General features: G+C 44.2%; 1 protein-coding gene across 3 annotated transcripts in view; it reads right to left on the bottom strand.

The window, feature by feature from the left end:
* Positions 1–7,182: 7,182 nt before the first annotated feature.
* Positions 7,183–22,734, bottom strand: part of fam168a (family with sequence similarity 168 member A) — a 109,887-nt gene continuing 94,335 nt past the window's right edge. For all 3 annotated transcript variants that reach the window (XM_084332012.1, XM_084332013.1, XM_084332014.1), the window contains one exon: positions 7,183–13,077. The gene's annotated coding sequence lies outside the window, so the exon portion shown is untranslated. The remainder of the gene's footprint in view (positions 13,078–22,734) is intronic.

Raw genomic sequence — 22,734 nt, 5'->3', positions numbered from 1 at the left:
CCATCTGTAGGGAGCGGGATATTATTATTATGTCTCTTGTTTGCAGCTAGTTCAGAACGCCGCTGCCCGTCTGCTAACGGGAACACGTAAGTGGGAGCACATTTCCCTTGTGCTGGCTTCCCTCCACTGGCTTCCTGTGCGTTTTAGGATTGATTTTAAGGTTTTACCGTTTGCTTTTAACACTTTGAGTGCCAGCGACGAGATTTCTCGTTAGTTCATGCCGACGTTGAGTGCCAACGACGAGAGATCTAGTTTTTTTTTATTAGCGATTTCAATTCATATTTCATCAATCTAGCCTCACGTTACCACTGCAAACTCTCTCTGAGCTCCATTGGGAAAATACTGCCCCCTATCATCTCTCCCTGTGGTACTGCACCTTTGGATTGGATTGAATGAAACGCATGGGGGGGGGGGGGGGGGGGGAATCCTGCTTCCACATTTTACTTCTCAGGCATGTAACTCGAGCCGATCGGATTCATTGTGGACCATCAGAACAGCGTGGAATCGGTGTTTCGACCACCCAGCGTTGCATCAATAAACGCGATCGATATTTGGAATGGCGATCAGGAATTGGAATAATCTTTTTGGAGAACATCTGATCTGAGGTAAGGAATCTATTTGACCAGTCTTAGGATAATCAGAGCTTTTTTCACAGAGATATCAACTTGGGCCCTATGTGTGTGTGTGCTGATCAGGAAATGGTTACTCGATTTTTCAGCCCGCTTCTATAGCGTGCATAAGTACACATACTATCGATAATCTAGCGTTACGTTTTTTGTGTATTCCAGAATATTCCAGTAAAGGGCGATTATCACAGAATCTTTATATTTTCCTGAAACTTTCAAAAAACGAGTTTTTCAAAATGGTATAAAACGGAAATGAACCGATTAAAAAACAATCCGTTTCGACAATGTTGACTGCAAACAAGTCATTGATAAGCGACGGCCATATTATACCCATAATTTAAGATATAGTTTATGCGTTCGCAAATATGAGTGTTACAGGTACCAGGATATGGCACCTGATAGCAGAAATATGTTCAACCTATGAAACAGGTTGTAGTTAGTCATGGACAAAAGGAGGCGCGGACATGATGTTACTGGTTCTGAATCCTCTCAGTTGTTTATTACAACAGCACTCATTTATTCATGAGAATCTTCAATCAATCATTATAACATTATACCATCACTTAGTTCAATTATTTTACATTACTTTTAATACATTGATTGATTGATTGAAAAGTTTATTAACAGATTGCAGAATGGGTACAGTACAGTACAGCTCAATATATACAATTGTTAAGGGGATGCAGACCAGAGAAAGACTTTCGTCTTGTTTACATCAGGGTCCCCCATTTTCAATTCATCATAACATATATGACATACATGACATACAGATAGACAGTACTGCTACATCTATACATTTATGACATATCAGTCGAGAATGCAGCTGTGACCGCGTCCCCGACCGCCAAGAACCTTGGTGTTGTCCTCGACGACCAGTTGAACTTCTCTGCTCACATCGCAGCGACAACCAGAACCTGCCGATTCCTCCTGAGCAACGTCAGAAGGATCCGCCCCTTCCTGACAAAAGAATCCACCCAACTCCTCGTCCAATCAACAGTCATCTCCCGCCTCGACTACTGCAACGCACTGCTCGCTGGCCTCCCGGCCACTGCCACTAAGCCTCTTCAACTCATTCAGAACGCAGCGGCCCGCCTGATCTCAAACCTACCAAAGTCGGCCCATGTCACCCCACTTCTTAGGGACCTGCACTGGCTCCCCATTGCTGCACGAATCCGCTTCAAGGCCCTTGACCTAGCATACCGTGCGGCAAAGGGAACTGCTCCCGCCTACCTCCGGTCAATGGTCTCTAACTACACACCCTCAAGACCCCTACGCTCTGCTTCTTCTGGCCGCCTCAGACCTACTCCTATCCAAGCTCCGGGAGGGTCATCAAAGAGAAGTCGCCTATTCTCAGTCCTTGCCCCACAATGGTGGAATGAACTACCCACCCCAGTTAGGACAGCCGAAACACGTCCAATCTTTCGCCGTCGACTAAAGACGCACTTCTTCAACCATTATCTGAATTAAAAAAAAAAAAATGAAAAAAAAAAATGATCTAACCCTAACTAACCATACTGTCATGCACTTGTCCTAATAAACTAACCTACACTGTAGCACTCAACACTTTGACGAACATTGTTACTCAGCTGATAGAGTTGTGCCCTTCCTGATGGCTTGTCGTACAGAACTTGTAAGTCGCTTTGGATAAAAGCGTCAGCTAAATGACTAAATGTAAATGTAAATGTATATCAGATTTGCAAATACAGTACTGTTTGTGATACAAAAAGTGTCCGGAAAAAGAGTGTATATACATTTGACGTAGAAACTGTACATTGGGGGAGGTTGGGTGGGTGGGTGCCGGGTGGGGGCTGTACATTGGAGGTGGGGGGGGGGTTGGGTAGGGGGGGGACACACACTGTACATTGGAATATTGACAAAGCCATACTTGGTCATTTACTGTACAACTGGGTTAGGACATTTGTAGGGGCCAGTTTCGAAATGCAGTCTCCCGTAGGCAGGGCCGGACTGGGGAAATAATTCATACCGGGAGATATAGCGCGAAATATAGCCCCAGTCAGGCCACTTTTTAAGCGGGGGTCTGGGGGTCCCCCACCAGGATTTTTTTTGTTACAAAGACTTAATTTCCTGCATTCTGGTGAATTTTAGTGCATGTGAATCACAAACTAATGAGCCAACAATTGCTTAGTACAATGTACTGTTATGAAACTCAAATAAAACTGTTGTGGCACTAGCAATGCTACTCTCTCCACCTTCAAAAAGAAAAAAGCAACCAAACAACATTTCAACTCAAACAGTACATATTTCCCAAACATAACATTTATAATCCCCTTGGATACTTAGCTCCGACACTTTAATGATTAATGGGAAATTGTATTTCAACACTCTATTTGAATGTACCACGAGACATGGCACCATCAATGGACGGTCAACTTCTAAATCACTTTACTTGTCGTCTTAAACTTCTTAAACTTGACTCAAACATCACCTCATTGGGCTCTCGACATTGCATGTATTATTGTTAACCTTTATGTTTCAAGTTTCAAGTTCAAGTTTCTTTAATAGTTGTCATACAGAAGTACAGAATACTTTTATACAAAATGCTTCTTACTGTTACGCTCCAGAGACTGTGTGTTTTGTAATGTATTATTTACCCACCTATGAAACAGGTTGTAGTTAGTCACGGACAAAAGGAGGCGCGGACATGATGTTACTGGTTCTGAATCCTCTCAGTTGTGAGGATCAACTCGCCTCGTGCGCCTGTAGGTAGCAAAGTAGTTCCCTAGAAGGCGAAGTTACTAAACACAAGTCCTATACTGCCACCTATTGACCAAATTATATTAATGTTGTCCATTAAGTATGACATGACTGTTCTACCTTGTTTCTGATGGAGGTAATCCTGTACCAGTATGTTCACACCGTTTTGACACATAATCTAATGATATTAACGTGATACCACTACTAGTGGGCATCACAAGAGCTCTATCATTGAAGTGGGCGTTGGCATTCAATGGGGTTCCAGGGCACCGGACGGTGCCTGTGGCACGGAAAGTGTTAAATGTTTGAACGGCTTGGCACCGGGTTACTTATCGGACCTGCTGGAACTTTATGTTCCTCCAAGGTCCCTCAGGTCCTCTGACCAGCTCCTCTTGGCTGTTCCCGAGTCCGTGCTTTTGCTGTGGCAGCCCCAAAGCTCTGGAATGAGCTGCCACTGCATGTTAGGCAGGCCCCCACTCTGCAAGTGTTTAAATCACGCCTCAAAACACATTTATTTGCTCTGGCTTTTGGTGTTTAAACAGTTTTTGAGAGACCTGCCTTTTTTATGTGACATATTGTATATGTTTTCATAGTGTGCTTTTATTTAATTTTTTATGTTTTTATCTTATGTTGTGGGACTTGTACAGCACTAGTCAATTTGGTTGTTTTTAAATGTGCTTTATAAATAAAGTGGATTGGATGTTCTATTATATTGTATATTATATGTTATAATTGTATATGATTTTATCTAATTTGATATTATTTCTATTATCTTTTCTGCCTGTACTCCACTCCAAGATTTCACCAGTTACTAACTCTTAACTGTTACTAAGCCGAACCGTTACAACACAGTTCACAGTTTACACTCTAACACTAATCCTGTAAAAGCATAGCGATAAAACACAGGCCCCCCATCTTGCATCCATCTCATAATTTCATGTGGCACTGATGGTGTTGCAGCGATGGCTGGGATTTACACACCTGTGATTAGCTGAGTGTGTTTCTCCCGTTTCTGTACCAACCCGTCTGCTGAGCGATGAGGCGTGTCAAGGGATGACTCATCACCTCTGGCATCATCACATCTGTCAATATAAACCTCAAACTCTCTTCAATCTGTCATGAGGACTTACTTACACATGACAGATACTGCCAAGGACAGAAGACAGGTAGGCAGAGAGACCGTGGACTGGGAGGGCAGAGGTCAGTTATATATACTGTATGTCATGTTATACACTGCTAATAAAATAAAGGTAACACTTAAACAACACATCCTAGATCTCAATGAATGAAATATTCCAGTTGAATCATTATTCATTACATAGTGGAATGCGTTGAGAACAAAATAACATAAGAATGATCAATGGAAATCAAAATCAACCCATGGAGGTCTGGATTCAGATTCATACTCTAAATAAAAGTGGGAAAATCAGATCACAGGCTGATCCAACTTCTGTGGAAATTCCTCAAGACAATTCAAAATGAGGCTCAGTAGTGTGTGTGGCCTCCACGTGCCTGTATGCACGCCCTACAACGTCTGGGCATGCTCCTGATGAGGCTCCTGATGAGACGATGGATGTTCTCCTGAGGGATCTCCTCCCAGACCTGGATCAGGGCATCAGTCAACTCCTGGACAGTCTGTGGTGCGATGTGGCGTCGGTGGATGGAGCGAGACATAATGTCCCAGAGGTGCTTGATTGGATTCAGGTCTGGGGAACGGGCAGGCCAGTGCATAGCATCAATGCCTTCGTCATGCAGGAACTGCTGACCCACTCCAGCCACATGAGGCCGAGCATTGTCATGCATGAGAAGGAACCCAGGGCCCACTGCACCAGCATATGGCCTGACAATGGGTCTGAGGATCTCATCCCGGTACCTCTGGCTAGCACATAGAGGTCTGTGCGGCCCTCCAGGGATATGCCTCCCCAGACCATCACTGACCCACCGCCAAACAGGTCATGCTGGAGGATGTTGCAGGCAGCATTACGTTCTCCACGGCGTCTCCAGACTCTGTCACGTCTGTCACATGTGCTCAGTGTGAACCTGCTCTCATCCGTGAAGAGCACAGGGTGCCAATGGCGAATCTGCCAATCCTGGTGTTCTCTGGCAAATGCCAATCTGGCTGCACGGTGTTGGGCTGCGAGCACAGGCCCCACTGGTGGACGTCGGGCCTTCATACCAACCTCATGGAGTCTGCTTCTCACAGTTTGAGCAGAAACATGCACATTAGTGGCCTGCTGGAGGTCGTTTTGTAGGGCTCTGCCTCTGGCAGAGCTCCTCCTGTTCTTCCTTGCACAAAGGACCAGATAGCGGTCCTGCTGCTGGGTTGTTGTCCTCCTACGGCCCCCTCTTCTGATGTACTGGCCTGGCTCCTGGTATCTCCTCCATGCTTTTGACACTGTGCTGGGAGACACGGCAAACCTTCTTGCCACAGCGCGCATTGATGTGCCATCCTGGAGCTGCACTACCTGAGCAACTTCTGTGGCTTGCAGACACCGCCTCATGCTACCTCAAGTGGTGAGGGCACTGGCAAAATGCAAAAGTAATCAAAAACCACCCGGAAAAGATGAGGACAGGAAAATGGTCTGTGGCCACCACCTGCAGAACCATTCCTTTATAGGGGTTGTCTTGCAAATTGCCACTAATTTCCACCTGCTGTCTGTTCCATTTGCACAACAGCAGGTGAAATTGATTCACAATCAGTGTTGCTTCCTAACTGGACAGGCTGATATCCCAGAAGTGTGATTGACTTGGAGTTACATTGTAATGATTGTGTTCCCTTTATTTCTTTGAGAAGTGTATATACTGTATGTTATATGTTGTGTCGATAGTGGCTCAGGAGTACTATAGCGGAATGATAATAGGTTCAGCCAGACCTCTCTCCGGCGCTGGCACAGTGCTAACGTAGTGAAGAGAGGGCTATGGCTATGCAAGACTACTGGTAAAATAACTTACCCTGCCAAGCTCAGCCCCTCTTGTGTGTTGCACTGTGTATGTGCTCTGTGTATCTAAGCAGTCAGATAATAACCTGCACATAAACATTCAACCTACTTTAGGGTACAGGGATAAACATTCACCCTTCTTTATAGCCGGCTCAGTGGCCTCGTGGGTAGAGTGTCCGCCCTGAGTTCAGAAGGCTGGGAGTTCAAGCCCCGGCCAAGTCATACCAAAGACTATTTAAAAATGGTACCCATAGCCTCCCTGCTTGACACTCAGCATCAAGGGTTGGTTTGGGGGGAAGTCCTTGCGACATACTAGTGTCATGTCCAAGGGGTGTACATCAAGCTGCCTCACGCTACGGAAACAGGAGATAGGCTCCTGCCCCATGTGCCGTTACGGCTCGAGAACCATTGGTTCTCAACGGCAACTTCTTCTTTATAGCAAATAGAGTAAACATTCACCCTACTTTAGGGCACAAGGGATAAACATGCACCCTACTTTAGAGCACAATGAATAGAAATTCACCCTACAAGGGATAAACATTCATCATACTTTAGGGCATACAGGATAAAAGTTCATCCTACTTTATAGAAAAAGTGGTAAACATGCACCCTACTTTAAAGCACAAGGGATAAACATTCACTCTACTTTAGAACACAGGAGATAAACATTCATCCTACGTTATAGCACAGTGGATAAACATTCACCCTACTTTGGAGCACAGGGGATACACAGCTGCCTGGTTGAGCTAGTCTTCCTGAAATGCATACCAAATAGCTCTACTGTGGCAGCTAAGGGTTAAGTGCCTTGCTCAAGGGCTCCTTGGTGGTAGTTGCTGTGGGGCTAGCAACTACTGGGTGCACTCAGTTTTGAAGGACAATTAAGAAACAAGGTTCCTTTTATAGGAAATTTTAATAGTTATTCAATGTTCTACATTTTACAGTAAATATTATACAATAACAAACTTGGCTTAGTTATAGTACTATGATCACTAACTGATCTTCAAATAAAAATAAAAAATAAAATAAGATTTACACTTCATATCACAAGCCTGACGCAGGTCCTTAAAGGAGAATACCACTACAGCACAAATGCATGGTCTGGACCAGTCACATCAAAAACCACTCCAGCCAGTCTCCTGGCTTCAGGAGGAAGTTGTTCATGTTTACACATTACTAGTCCGAGAGCCACAGGCTGAGTACTATTCCCCTTTAACACTGGACCAAAATAGCTAACATACAATGAACTTCTCTCAACGCTGAAAAGACGTTGGGCTTCAGTTTGTAACACAACCTTACGGTAACTGACATACCTTAGCATGTGCAAACTGGGTACCAGACTACAACTTCCATACTTGGGGGTGGGGTGGGGGGGGGGGGGGGGGGTTGGGTTGTTCCTAATACTTGCTCCGGGACACAAGTATTTCTGGAAGACAAGGAATTTCCACTTTTTGCATCACATTTCAACTTACTCCGTTTTGAGGGGGGAAAACAGAAAAAACAGCTGTTTCAGAACATTAAAGACATTTAAGAGCCTGCTATATACACAGAGTAGCTTAATTTCTAAGCCATAAGATATGAGTGACTGCAAGAAAAACACAGAGGGGAGGAGAGATGATGGAGCGAGAGTGCGCAGGTGGATCTTCACTCCCTGTAGAGATGAAGACGGTTGAAATGAAGATACAAAATCACATCAACGAGCATGATCACATAAACCTCGTCCTAACACTGGAATGACGCCTGAAGACAGACTTGAGGAATGACCCAAAACACATCCTGCTTGCTTCTTTCACATTAAGTGCAAATATATATACAAAAAATAAAAACATGTGACACAGATGTCATATTTCTATTCATTACTGACATTATAAGTTAGTTCGTTTACTGTGTTTCACACAGCTCTGGCTTCTCCTACCCTCCTGACACAGTTGCTGTGTCTGATTGTGTAGGTACCGACAGATTACTCAAAACAAACCCACTGGAAATGTTATGGTGGTGGTGCCATCTGGTGTTCAAGAGGGCTTGGTAGAGCTTGCCCCATATCAGTAAATACATTTCCATACAATGTGATAATTACTGTCATCAATTGATCACTATCATTATTCCATATGACTGTGATTAACGGGTTGTGAGGGCCATCTAATGACAGGACAAGATAAAGAGATGAGGATGGGAGCTGTGCACCAATAAGGTTTCCCCTTAAATCTAGTTCCTAGAGTTAACATGGAGGTATTTACAGATAAGTGAGTGATATTTCATCCGTATAAAGTTGATCAAATCAAAATTATGATGAAATGACTCCTCTGAACCAATACCTACATTTATCTGACAAATTATACAAAACATATCATTCTTTGTTAACAGTAACCCTGCCTACCGCGACACCCCTGAGTGCAGGAGGCACAGATTGTTGGCAAATAAAAGGTTGAGTTTCCACTGCCGTGAGCGTGTCTTTTCCTTGTTGGAGTCAACCGCTGTTAGAACGCTACTCAGAATGAACTGTGGTTATTAAAATGTACTGCAGCTCATAATGTCTTGTCAGTAAGTAGAATAAATGACTAGAGGTTTGAGGTTCGCCAACTGTGTGCCTGGACTTACCCACGTGGGGTTTCGGCCAATGAAGGCGCATATCATTGGTTACTGGCCTTGAAAATGAGTCACAGCTGAAAGACGCACCAATGTGTTTCCCGCTGTGAACCACCTACGCACGAATGCGTATCCCGTTGTTAAAGGTATATACACACGTATATACACACAAATGTGTTTCCCGATGTCAATGGGTTAACTATGAGTTATGACGATGTGTTCCTGCAGGAACTGTGTAACTGCGTTATGACCAAAAGAACATGCATAATTTTCTCCTGATATTGTCCTGTTGTGTTGGATGTGTCAGGTTGAATGTGAGGGGTTGGGGTGCATGTGTCAGGTTGAATGTGAGGGGTTGGGGTGCATGTGTCAGGTTGAATGTGAGGGGTTGGGGTACATGTCAGGTTGAATGTTAGGGGTTGGGGTGCATGTGTCAGGTTGAATGTGAGGGGTTGGGGTACATGTCAGGTTGAATGTTAGGGGTTGGGGTACATGTGTCAGGTTGAATGTTAGGGGTTGGGGTGCATGTGTCAGGTTGAATGTGAGGGGTTGGGGTGCATGTGTCAGGTTGAATGTGAGGGGTTGGGGTGCATGTGTCAGGTTGAATGTGAGGGGTTGGGGTGCATGTGTCAGGTTGAATGTGAGGGGTTGGGGTGCATGTGTCAGGTTGAATGTGAGGGGTTGGGGTGCATGTGTCAGGTTGAATGTGAGGGGTTGGGGTGCATGTGTCAGGTTGAATGTGACACATTGGTGTGGATGTGATGACTTCTAATGACGATCTTGACATTAAGTGAAATCAAAAGCAGTGATGTTAAACAGGACAGCAACAGGAAAACACAGGAAGATGATGGCTAGACACAAGGACCTGAAAGTTACCTCTACAGAGTAAAACAGACCAAACAATATTAACTGATTGATTGGCACAGGGTGAAGGGGATGGGAGGTGTCTGTTCGAGGGATTGGTAATATCCTCTGGTTTACAGCTGGAAGTGAGCACCGAGTAATGTCCACTCTACCCAATCATCATCCACCTCAGTCCTCTCTACCCAATCAACACCCTCCATGGGATAATTAACATTTTCAATTTGGTTAGTCCCCCTCCTCACCAGCAACACTATGAAATGGCTCCCCATCGGAGACACTAGAGGACAGATGTTCAGAGGTAGTGTGTGTGTGTGAGGGGGGGGTATTAAAATACTTCATGTTTGTATTTCCTCATGGTGTACGAACAACGAACAGGAACAATCCTTTCTGATTCAATCCATGCATAACAGAAATAGGAACCATCATTTATAAGTGAATGAGAGGTTGCCAGGCGCTTCTCAGGATCCACTTCCTGAATCGACTGAATTCGCATGACCACTGAAGTAAAAAAAAATGATAAAAAAATACTTAATTGAGAAATGCTGAGTTGAAGTAGTAGTTGGTTAAATAAATGCATATGAAAAGTAACATTATAATATCACTGTTGTCGCTGGAAAACCGTGTAACTTAAATTCTGCAGTTTATATTTCCATAATTCTGAACTAAAACTGAACTCGCAGCATCACGACACCATGTTACTCTAGAGATTATTATTGTTATCAACGCTAATAATTAAATTTCAGTAATGGTGACTTTTTTGAGAAATAAGGTTTTTCTGCGAGGATTCATCCTATGACTGACTTTACAGAACAACTTTATTATTTTATTATTAAATTACAATATAAATGGCCTGGCTCTTCTATGTACCTGTTACATAGATAAATTACAGTAATAATCCACACAGCCTGGGCACCCGTTACATAGAGATAAATTATAGTAATAATCTACAGTCTGGGCACCTGTTAAGAGTAATGATCGCCTTTTTTCTTCTTTAGTTATTAGTAACCAAATCGTTGATATTCTATTCTGCTCAACAGTAAATGTGATTATTCTTGGATGGAGGCTGGAATCCATGTCTAGAGATTATTCCAATAATAAGACTATTATATTATTGCAACATTAAACCACTTGATCTCAGGCTGTAAATGGGGGTTGTTTTTCTAATGATCTGGGCTTTCTTTAGTAGAATAACCCATGTTACCCTAGTAGCAGTAGAATAACCCATGTTACCCTAGTAGCAGTAGAATAACCCATGTTACCCTAGTAGCAGTAGAATAACCCATGTTACCCTAGTAGCAGTAGAATAACCCATGTTACCCTAGTAGTAGACTAAGCCATGTTACCCTAGTAGCAGTAGACTAACCATGTTACTTGAGTAGCAGTAGAATAACCCATAACTCTTCTAGAAAATAAGCACGGACACCACAGGACAGCTCCATGGCAGCACTGGGACCACAGGACAGTACCATGGCAGTACTGGGACCACAGGACAGTACCATGGCAGCACTGAGACCACAGGACAGTACCATGGCAGTACTGGGACCACAGGACAGTACCATGGCAGTACTGGGACCACAGGACAGCTCCATGGCAGCACTGGGACCACAGGACAGTACCATGGCAGTACTGGGACCACAGGACAGTACCATGGCAGCACTGAGACCACAGGACAGTACCATGGCAGTACTGGGACCACAGGACAGTACCATGGCAGTACTGGGACCACAGGACAGTACCATGGCAGTACTGGGACCACAGGACAGCTCCATGGCAGCACTGGGACCACAGGACAGTACCATGGCAGTACTGGGACCACAGGACAGTACCATGGCAGTACTGGGACCACAGGACAGCTCCATGGCAGCACTGGGACCACAGGACAGTACCATGGCAGTACTGGGACCACAGGACAGTACCATGGCAGTACTGGGACCACAGGACAGCTCCATGGCAGCACTGGGACCACAGGACAGTACGATGGCAGCACTGAGACCACAGGACAGCACCGAGACCACAGGACAGCACCATGACAGCACTGAGACCACAGGTTGATCAAACCACCTGCATCTTGACTGAGGTTGAATAATATACAGAATCTGCTGCCTTGGATTAGATTGGTCCTCGACTTGCTGACCTCACTAGCGACCTGAATGCTGTCACTTTGTTTATACCATTAGGTCACATAATATAGTTGACTTTACGAAGTTGATGAAGACCAGACAGATGCACAATGACCCCATCTACTCTTCCACCAGGCCCCCTAGTCCCCAGTGTTAAAACAATCCCTTTCATGTCCTATATATTCCTCTCTAGTCCTGCAGTGTCTCCTGCACATATTTAAACTCAATGTAGTGTGTGTGTGCTTCTGTATGTGTGAGCATGTGCACGTAGACATACATGTGTGTGTGTGTGTGTGTGTGTGTGTGAGAAAGTATGCATGACCATACATACTGTCGACATAAAACTATAAATATGTTCACATCCTATAATGTTTTCTCAGTCTACACTAATTTACTCACAGGCTAAACTACCTCCCCCACACTGTGTACTGTCTGGATAAGGACAAACTAAGTGTACCAGGTACTTTACTACTGTGTACATGAAGACATACCAACTGTACTATGTACTTTACTACTGTGTAGATGAAGACAAACATCCAGATAGAATTAGGTTAAGTGCTTTGGCCATGGTGACACACACACACTGTTCAACTGGCAGACTGATATGATTGACAGGCAGGCAGGCAGGCAGGCAGACAGACAGACAGACAGAATGGAGGATGAGGATCGGAGAGTCCTGTGTCTCAGTGTGAAGAGGAGGGTTTTAAGATGAAGGTCATCAGTAGTTTAGATTAAACCCGGTCCAGATTCCAGTCCGGGTTCCTACTTCATACAAACATTTGGCAGCATTGATAGTAAGGTTGATGATGGTGGTGATGATGACTAATGATTAAGATCATTTTTAAGAAGTGGTGAATAGATTCCCACCGGACTGCACCGTCACATACTGAGACACATACACCAGAACAACACAGAAATAGGAGCAACCGACATCCGTGATTGGCCCAAAAATCCCTCTGGCGTTCCAGTGACAGAAACAATAAAAGGAAAGAAGAAGAATAAAAAGCAGAAATGATGCAAAAAATAATAACAACAACTGGTTGGCAAATAAAAAAGAAATATCTTGAAAAAGCGGCTTTAAAAAGAATGTGGCGTAGTAACAATAACATGTATAATAAAGTGGCTGATGCACTTTAGTTTTGCTCTTGCAGACAGGTGTGGCGTTCTCATGGCGACTGCGGGGAGTCCATGTGAGACTAGAGTAGTTGCATATGATGGCGGACTCCAGATCTGTCAGGAGAGAGGAAAGGAGATCTGTCAGGAGAGAGGAGAGGAGATCGCTTGAGACATCTTGGAAGGAAATGATAAACAGTAGGGTTGGGAACTTTTATGGGTACCAACCGAATTACGTCTGTACTACAGAGTACCGATTCACTTTAGATCAATCGGTGCCACATTTCGGTACCTAAGACCATTTAAAAAATAATCAAAATCAAAATTCCAATTGTCATTTCATAATAGACACAGACCAGCGCAGACCTTCAATGACGAGCAATTGTGACCAGGCAGGTATAGACCTTGGGTCCTTTAGAGCCATCTTCAAATATTATTATTTTTTACATGATATGAAAGTACAGATTCATACCTTCAAAATAAGCCATCACTTGAACATTTTGGGGGGATACTTTCAAGCTATGTCCTATGAATCATGGTGATATCACAAAAACGTATTCAGAGATAAAGGGCCTTTAGACAGAAGGGGGCAATTCGCTTACAATGTAAGACAACTACAACTACCCAGAATTCATTGTAATGCATGGCACCCCTCCTCTCTAGAGCATTTAACACCCGACAGCTTTCCAGTCTGAGGCCTTGTCCAGACTAAAACGATTTAGATCTTTTTAGTTTCGTTTTCGTTTCTTTTTTTGTTGGCTGGGTTTTGCATGCGGATTAAGGGAGATGTCAATCTGTTGTCGACGGTGGTAGTACAGGCGCAGTACATTTAGCTGTAAAAGCCAGATCAAGCTCAATAGCTTCTGTAACACGAACGCAACTACTCTGTACATGCCATTGTTGTTGTGATGTTTTCACACGAGGGGTAAGGGAGAGGTGGGCTATCGTGCCATCGGTTCAGGAGAAACCGCGTTTCACTTGTAAAGATGGTGATGCAAGGGGGGTGTCTTCAGAATTGCGCACTCTGGAAGCCGGTCTCAGAAAGTATCGTCTTCAGGCTGCCAGAACGCAGTTCCATGTGGATGAAAGGTACATACGATCAAATACTTTGCCTGATACAACCAAAATCGGTTTAGTCTGGACATGGCCTGAGGGCCTTTGTTATTACAATGACTTTGTCTTGTGACCGTGCAAACTGCAACCACTACCTTAAGAATCAAGAGGTTTATTTGTCACATACATACCAGGGCATACAGAGAAATGCGGGTCATACAGTGAGGAGTGTGGTAGTGAAAGGTTAACCTTCTGTAATGTGGTAGTGAAAGGTTAACCTTCTGTAGTGTGGTAGTGAAAGGTTAACCGTCTGTAGTGTGGTAGTGAAAAGTGAACCTTCTGTAGTGTGGTAGTGAAAGGTTAACCTTCTGTAGTGTGGTAGTGAATGTGTTAACCGTATGTAGTGTGGTAGTGAAAGGTTAACCTTCTGTAGTGTGGTAGTGAAAGGTTAACCTTCTGTAATGTGGTAGTGAAAGGTTAACCTTCTGTAGTGGGAGGGGGTATGTGGGTATACTTGTGTACACTTGTGGAGAAAAGGAACTAAAAATAATTTATGGCAATGAAAACCTGACTTGTGTACTGTAAAACCCAATACAAATATTGTTTAAAGAAAGAAACATGATGATAAACAAGAGAACAGAGCATCTCATGAACTTATGTCATGGACTTTATGGAAGAGTTGAGCTGTTGGTAATTGTTAGTCAAGATATTAATATATTAATCAAGTTTCTGTTAATGCAGCTTGAGGAATTACTTCCTCAAATGGGTTGACGTGCGTGGGTGCCGACAGACAGCAGAGAACGAGCGAGTCGCAGTCGGCCAGCCAGCCAATAACAAAAAAAGCCCCCCCCCCCCCCCCCCCCCCACTCAACTGTAGTCGATTAAATTTATTGATATGACATTAGGTAGCATTAAATCCAATCTAACGAAATTCGTTCGCTCATAAAATTCTTAACATGTTAAATGTGATGGGCGGCTACGTGGTGTAGTGGGCAAGGCACTCGCCACGAAATGCTGGAGACGCTGGGCTCGTCAGTTCGAGACCAGCGCACCACATTTGCTTTCAGTTTAGCTGGTCGTCCGTACTAATACACATTGGCCGTATTAGGGGGTGGGAAACTGATGGGTGGGGATCGGGCGTTGTGGACAGCGACTCGTACAGGTCGGTTGGTGCGCCTGCGCAGTAGAATCAGGAAGTGTCGGGGGCAGCGTGAGCCTCCCACGCGTTACTCCTCGCCACTGAGAGATCGAGCTGCGCAGGTGAAAAGATGCGACTGCTGTTACCTCAAGTACCGGAGGGGACTTGTGCTATGTATGACTTACTCCACATTGCAGCCGGCTTGTGGGAGGCAAGAAACAGCGTCCGTGACAGGGGAGGGTTGAATTGGATGATACGAAATTGGGATGGGAGAAAATATAGAAAAATGGGAGAAAAAGTGGATCAAAACAAAAAACATGTTAAATGTGATTTAATTATAACAGACTGCTGTTTAATGTCGGGCGACAATACGGCCACCAGAATACTCGTGTAAATGATATATAGAGAGGTGCTTGTCTCTGGTGCTTGTTAACACTTTGAGTGCCACGGACGAGATATCTCGTTATTTCATGCCAACCGTTGAGTGCAAGGAACGAGATATGCAGTTTTTTTTATCGTTATTTTTTTTATTAGCGATTTCCATTCATATTTCATCAATCTAGCCTCACGTTACCAGTGGGGATCCGTCTGAACTCGAATAGGGAAAATACCGCCCCCTATCGTCTCCCAGATGGTAATGCATGCATTGGAATGGACTCAATGAAAATGGATGAGAAAAGAAAAATCTGGAATCCACATTTTACTTCTCAGGCAAGTAACCCGAGCCGATCGGACTCATTGTGGAGCCTCAGAACAGCGTGGAATATATATTTTCAGTACCCAGCGTTGGATCAATAAACGCGATCGATATTTGGAATGGCGATCAGGATTTGGAATAATCCTTTTGGAGAACATCTGATCTGAGGTAAGGAATCTATTTTACCAGTATTGGGATAATCAGAGCTATTTTCACCTATATATCAGCGTGTGTGTGTGCAATCAGGAAATAAGATAATCGATTTTTCAGCCCGCTTCTATAGCGTGCATAAGTACACATATACTAGTATCGATAATCTAGCGTTTATTTGAAAATAATTCATAAATAGGCCAAAAAATTACAACGTTTTGTGTATTACAGTAAAGGGCGTTTATCACAGAATCTTCTGAAATCTTCTGGAAGTTTCAAGAAACTAGCGTTTTTCAAAATGGTATAAAACGGAAATGAACCCATTAAAAAACAATGTTTCGACAATGTTGACTGCAAACAAGTCATTGATAAGCGACGGCCAGATTAGACACATAGCCATAATTTAAGATATAGTTTATGCGTTCGCAAATATGAGAGCTCTATCATTGAAGTGGGTGGTGGCATTCAAGGGGGTAAATAGGAAACGGAGGCCGGCACTGAAAGTGTTAAGATAGAAGTGCATGCTTTTTTCGAACGTTTTCGTTCTCTCCTATGATGAAAGCAGAGCTCTGTGTCTGCTTTAGCACCTCTCAAGTACCGTGTAATTAATGAGCTGTAATGAACAGGCGCTCGCACACACCCTTCAGAGGCTCCGCTCCCCGCAAATTGTAGTCCTTTCCCAAGCTTCGGGAACACATACTGTCGGACAATCTAACAATAATTAACTCATTTACAAGTTGTATTAAGTTTTGCAAATAAGGGAACAGAGAAAGAACATTTCAAAGCAGTAAAAAATGCAATAATTTCTATTTTGACATATTTCTGAAATGAAAGACATTCGTGATTTCTGATAAATGTAACTTCTAGTTAGTTTGCAGCACTGATGAAATATGAATGGAAATCGCTAATAAAAGAAATATCGATAAAAAAACGGCATATCTCGTTCCTGGCACTCAACGGTTGGATTGAAATAATGAGATATCTCGTCCGTTGCACTCAAAGTGTTAACTAACGTTAGCTGCTAAAGCTAACTAAGCTAACCCGGGAAACGCTCTCAGAAGTTGCCTTTGAGAACCAATGGTTCTCGAGCCGTAACGGCACATGGGGCAGGAGCCTATCTCCTGTTTCCGTAGCGTGAGGCAGCTTGATGTACAAGTACACCCCTTGGACATGACGCTAGTATGTCGCAAGGACTTCCCCCCAAACCAACCCTTGATGCTGAGTGTCAAGCAGGGAGGCTATGGGTACCATTTTTTAAATAGTCTTTGGTATGACTCGGCCGGGGCTTGAACTCCCAGCCTCCCGAACTCAGGGCGGACACTCTACCCACGAGGCCACTGAGCTGCTCTCAGGCACAGTGATAAATCAGAGTTCCAATAGTGACGAAAGGGGGGGGGGGGGGGGGGGGGGGCTGAGCCCTCAAGTAGCCAAACGTTACACTATAAAAACTAACTGGATAGTTAATAAACATTTAACTTCATTAGCTGAAATATTCTAAAATCATTAAGTTTGCTATAAGCCATTCTCCCTTTCTGTGTGTGTGTGTGTGTGTGTGTGTGTGTGTGTGTGTGTGTGTGTGTGTGTGTGTGTGTGTGTGTGTGTGTGTATGTGTGTGCGTGCGCGTGCGTGTCCGTCCGTTGCATCTCTGGTCTTTGGAAAGATGAGGTCAGAGGAGTTTGAAGATGGCCAGATAATGTTGATATTTAAACTAGTTTATCAGTTTATCGCATTAATTAGATTAATTAATTACACAGCAAATTATCGCGTTATGAAAATTAACTCAAAATTTATTAAAGGTGCCATGCATTATAAATGGCCTTTTCCAGTGTTTAGCATTGTATCCTAGCAATTGGGGATTATATCAATGTGGTCTGTGTCGTTAATTATCATATTGACTCATCAGTCTAGTCTCGAGTTCACGAGATCTTCCCTCACTCAACTAAGGCCCTGTCCACACGAACGCAGGGTTTTATGTAACCGTGATTGAATGTGCGCAGTTGCACTGTTCGTCCACACGCAACCGGGTTTTTTTTAACAGTGCAACCGTGCTCTTTCAAAACCGGAGTCCAGGGTGGAGTTTTGGGCTCACCCCGGTTGCATTGGTTGCGTGTGGACATAGTAACTGAGATCATTTCCAGTGTTTGATGTTCCGATACCATTTTTTCCTTCCCGATCCGATTCAGATACCCAAGCTTTGGGTATCGGCCGATACCCCACCTCCCTAAAACAAGCCAGAGTCACGCCGCTCATAAAAAAACCAACCCTGAACCCTACCGTCATAGGCAACTACCGTCCTGTCTCTCTTCTCTCCTTCCTTTCTAAAACACTTGAACGTGCTGTATCCAACCAACTTACTACTTATCTCTTACAGAATGACCTCCTAGACCCTAATCAGTCAGGCTTCAGGACTGGTCACTCCACAGAGACAGCCCTCATTGCGGTCACAGAGGCACTTCACTTAGCAAAAGCGAAAGGCCTCTCCTCTGTCCTGATTCTCCTAGATCTATCTGCAGCCTTCGACACAGTCAACCACCAGATCCTCCTTGCGGCCCTCGCAGGAATGGGAGTGGCTGGCTCTGCGCTGACATGGCTGTCATCATACCTCAATGACCGCTCCTACCAAGTGTCATGGAGAGGGACCCTGTCGGCCACCCGCCCCCTGCGGACGGGTGTCCCCCAGGGCTCGGTTTTAGGACCCCTTCTCTTCTCCCTCTACACTAAATCACTGGGTAACATTATCACGTCTCATGGCTTCTCCTACCATTGTTATGCCGACGATACTCAACTCTTCCTCTCCTTCCCTCCCTCAGATATCCACGTCTCTGTGCGGATCTCGGCCTGTCTGTCCGACATCTCAGCCTGGATGACGTCCAACCACCTCAAACTGAACCTAAGCAAAACAGAATTGCTCCACCTGCCGGCCAAATCCTCCCCCCTAACCGACCTTTCAATCACAGTCGAGAATGCAGCTGTGACTGCGTCCCCGACCGCCAAGAACCTTGGTGTTGTCCTCGACGACCAGTTGAACTTCTCTGCTCACATCGCAGCGACGACCAGAACCTGCCGATTCCTCCTGAGCAACGTCAGAAGGATACGCCCCTTCCTGACAAAAGAAGCCACCCAACTCCTCGTCCAATCAACAGTTATCTCCCGCCTCGACTACTGCAATGCACTGCTCGCTGGCCTCCCGGCCACTGCCACTAAGCCTCTTCAACTCATTCAGAACGCAGCGGCCCGCCTGATCTCAAACCTACCGAAGTCGGCCCATGTCACCCCACTTCTTAGGGACCTGCACTGGCTCCCCATTGCTGCACGAATCCGCTTCAAGGCCCTCGACCTAGCATACCGTGCGGCAAAGGGAACCGCTCCCGCCTACCTCCGGTCAATGGTCTCTAACTACACACCCTCAAGACCCCTACGCTCTGCATCTTCTGGCCGCCTCAGACCTACTCCTATCCAAGCTCCGGGAGGGTCATCAAAGAGAAGTCGCCTATTCTCAGTCCTTGCCCCACAATGGTGGAATGAACTACCCACCCCAGTTAGGACAGCCGAATCACGTCCAATCTTTCGCCGTCGACTAAAGACGCACTTCTTCAACCATTATCTGAATAAAAAAAAAAAAAAAAAAAAAATCTAACCCTAACTAACCGTACTGTCATGCACTTGTCCTAATAAACTAACCTACACTGTAGCACTCAACACTTTGATGAACATTGTTGCTCAGCTGATAGAGTTGTGCCCTTCCTGATGGCTTGTCGTACAGAACTTGTAAGTCGCTTTGGATAAAAGCGTCAGCTAAATGACTAAATGTAAATGTAAATGTACCGATACTGATCCGATACCAGTGCATACATTAAAAAAAAAAATATATTATATAAGGTTTTTAGTAATAACTATAAGTAATGGTATTTATTCAACAACAGGTGATTGTATAGATGAGTATTAGTATCAGTAATTGAAAACTCTCAATAAGTTCACCAACGGAAAGGTTGTTGGCACATTAGTTCCACAGACATTATTCGTTGCTGCACTTGCTTCCACAAGGCTCCGTTTTTTAGTTGTTTAGATTTTTGCACAATAAATATTCAACATTCTCTTTTGAGACTCCGCCTCAGACTCTTATCATTTGGCACTAAAAGCTAAACATTGTCACCGATATGGCTGTCCGCAACATGCCATGTCGATCAGTGACGACGTTAACGTGAACTAACGTTAGGTTAGCTAGCATGAGCTACCGGTAGATGGAAAGACTAACGTTACTGGTGAAAATGTGATTTAACTTGGAATACTCATTTGCTGTACTTTGCTTGCAGGTCTGCAGCCATTATTGCTGGATTATGAATAGCCCCAACTTTAGCCAAGTTAACGTTAAAGCTAAAACTTTAATGTTAGTTAACGCTAGCTTTCGGTTAGCTGTTCAATGCTAACACCACCAAGCGAACCCATCAGAGCTCCCCGTCAACAGCGCTGTCGGGACGATGGCAACGTATCTGGAAAGTATTTGCTGTTAAAATGACAAATGTCATTGACACTTTAATTCACGGTCGGTTAAAAACACGTTTGTTTTATAATGCTCACTCAGCAGACCGCAGTGTTGTTGATAAATTACGTCATATGGTATCGGAGAGCAGAATTAGAGGGTACTCGCCGATACCGATACCACCATTTTAGGCAGTATCGGCGGCATTTCCGATACTGGTATCGGTATCGGAACAACTCTTAACTTTGATCGACTGATGTCTGTTGTCGCATTCCTGACCTGACGCTCAGAGTAAACCTGAAGCTGCGGCTACCAACTAAGCTCATGTGTTGTCAAGTTATTGTTATAAGGAACCCAGTCCAAACTATAACAGTCTGCATCCCCTTAACAATTGTTTGTATTGAGCCGTATTGTATTGTACCCATTCTGCAATCTGTTAAATAACGTTTTTATCCATTCATTCTACTAGCGTTAACGTTACTACGCTAATGTACGCTAGCCACAATGCTAACTATTATAATGGAAATCCCGATCACATTAGCATGTAAGCTAACAACATCAGCAATCTTTTTGTGATGTTGTGTTGATGTTGGTTTTGTTTCATCAACAAATGAGGCAGAATACACAGTGAATGTATCCTTTTTTGTTTATTGCACTTTGTTTCTTGCTGCAAATAAATGCTATGTTGCTAATGGTTCACGCGAGGTAATTTAAAGATGGCGGGTTTCTGTTTTGAGCAGGACATGTAGTGACGCGTTCAACCCTTCCGATTGGTTGAAAATGGCCTTCATGTTTGAACTACATCGCCACCTATTGCTTTGGCATTGTACTACATGTATATTACACCAGTTTAAACTACTGTGTGTGTGTACGGAGGTTTATTTTTTTTGAATAATTATAAAACCTCTGTGTCAAAAATACCCGTGATCGTGTGGACTGGGCCTAAGCTGTTCTGATTTGACGGTATTGCTGACGTGAATAAGGTACTGATTTGCAGTAACACCCCCTCTATGGTTGTAGCGCATAATGTAACCCAACACTTCCTCAAACAGAGCGAGGCATAGAACGAGCAAGAGAGAGGGAGAGAGAGAGAGAGAGAGGGAGAGAGAGGGAGGAGCTGTCTGTCGGGAAACAAACCGCACGCGGGGAAGCAGTGGCACACACGCATTTACACACACAACCTGGACCATGCAGGGAAGCAGTGGCACACACACAACCTGGACTCGTGGGGAAGCAGTGGCACACACGCATTTACACACACAACCTGGAAGCAGGACCCGGGGGAAGCAGTGGAGAGATAACTTTATGCTCCGTGTCCCTCTCCCTCTCCCTCTCTATCTGCCAGTCGCAGACTGTGGGTGACTGTCACCCAAAGCGCTTATGGGCGGAGCCTAGGGATGCTCCCCGAAACCGGTTCTAAACGGGAACCGGTACTAAATTAGAAGAAAATATTGATAAGCTCTGACTTTTTCGGTTCTGCTATTGATACTCGAGACATTATGGAGTTTTTTTTCGAGGAATTTAAATGTTGCAAACTATCTCTCCTCTCTGTCTGCAGGAGACGCAGGGCTGTTAGTTTACACACACTCGCGAGCGACACTCACACAAATGCACATACGGGTACTTGGCTCCGTGCTGAGCGCGCAGCACAGACCGAGCTCTGCGCTCATCATGGCGGAGAGAACAAAACGAAAGTCTGGGTACACTTTACGAAAGTCGATGCAGACAACGCACGTTGCCACAAGTGCAATAAAACATTTGCAAGTAAGGGTGGCAATACAAGCAATTTGTCAAAACATCTGTTGTCAAAACATAACATTAGTCTGCAGAAATGCGCCGTTTGACTGCTTTGCTTGCAGTGTTCCATCTCCATCCATGTCCACTGCAGGTAAGCCAAGATACGGATTTAGCTAGGCTAATAACGAATTATTACGAATAGGCTAATAAATAAAATATAATTGCTTAGCTAATTGTTTAGCTACAAATATATTTGAAAGATGACAACTTTTTATAGATCGTCAATCGTCATCAGGCTGAGGCTGCAGCCACCATGTCCCAGCCCACCCCTCCTCCCTCTACCACCACCGGTCCCAGCCAAGCCCAAAGTCCCTTCACCCTAGCTATAATATTTATTTATAACGTTATATAAAAGAACATAGCTGCTGCTGTTGCTGAAGAAATTATATTTATTTATTATATTTATTTATAAAGTTATAAATAATAAAGCAATGTCGATTTTGTTCTTAATTAATTGTA

This window comes from Notolepis coatsorum (assembly GCF_963971535.1).
Source record: "Notolepis coatsorum genome assembly, chromosome: 1".
NCBI classification, from domain to species: domain Eukaryota; kingdom Metazoa; phylum Chordata; class Actinopteri; order Aulopiformes; family Paralepididae; genus Notolepis; species Notolepis coatsorum.
The sequence above is the reverse complement of the archived record's forward strand: the minus strand, read 5'-3'. Positions and strand labels throughout refer to the sequence as shown.